This window comes from Stegastes partitus, unplaced genomic scaffold (genome assembly GCF_000690725.1).
Source record: "Stegastes partitus isolate 25-593 unplaced genomic scaffold, Stegastes_partitus-1.0.2 Scaffold224, whole genome shotgun sequence".
Taxonomy (NCBI): Eukaryota; Metazoa; Chordata; class Actinopteri; family Pomacentridae; genus Stegastes; species Stegastes partitus.
Window position 1 is genome coordinate 205,966 of NW_007577955.1, and position 409 is coordinate 206,374.

A 409-nucleotide genomic window follows, 5' to 3' on the forward strand; every position below is an offset into this window, starting at 1 on the left:
TTGCTATGATCTGACACAATTCAGCCAGATATTAAGGTTCATCTTTAAAAGTCTCCCTGAAATTAATGTGTGGGATTTTGTACTTCCTCATTTGTGGTGTAAGTGGATGCTCGCCTTTGTCTGCAACAGTGGACACAAGCAGGGCGGAAGGTATTAATATGGGTTTACAGTCGTACAAGGAATATTAAACGTTACTAGACTACTAATTTGACTAATTCTTCATACTGCTTTTAACCCTCTCAACCCTAAAACCTGCATCCAGGTTTGAAAGGCGTGTTATTTTTTATGAGATCACCAAAATGGCACCATTTGTCAGTGAGAAACTATAAAAACAGACAGAATTGTTGCATGATTAACTTTTTGACAAGCTAATTATCTTCGATAATTAGAAATTTGTTCAGAAAACTTA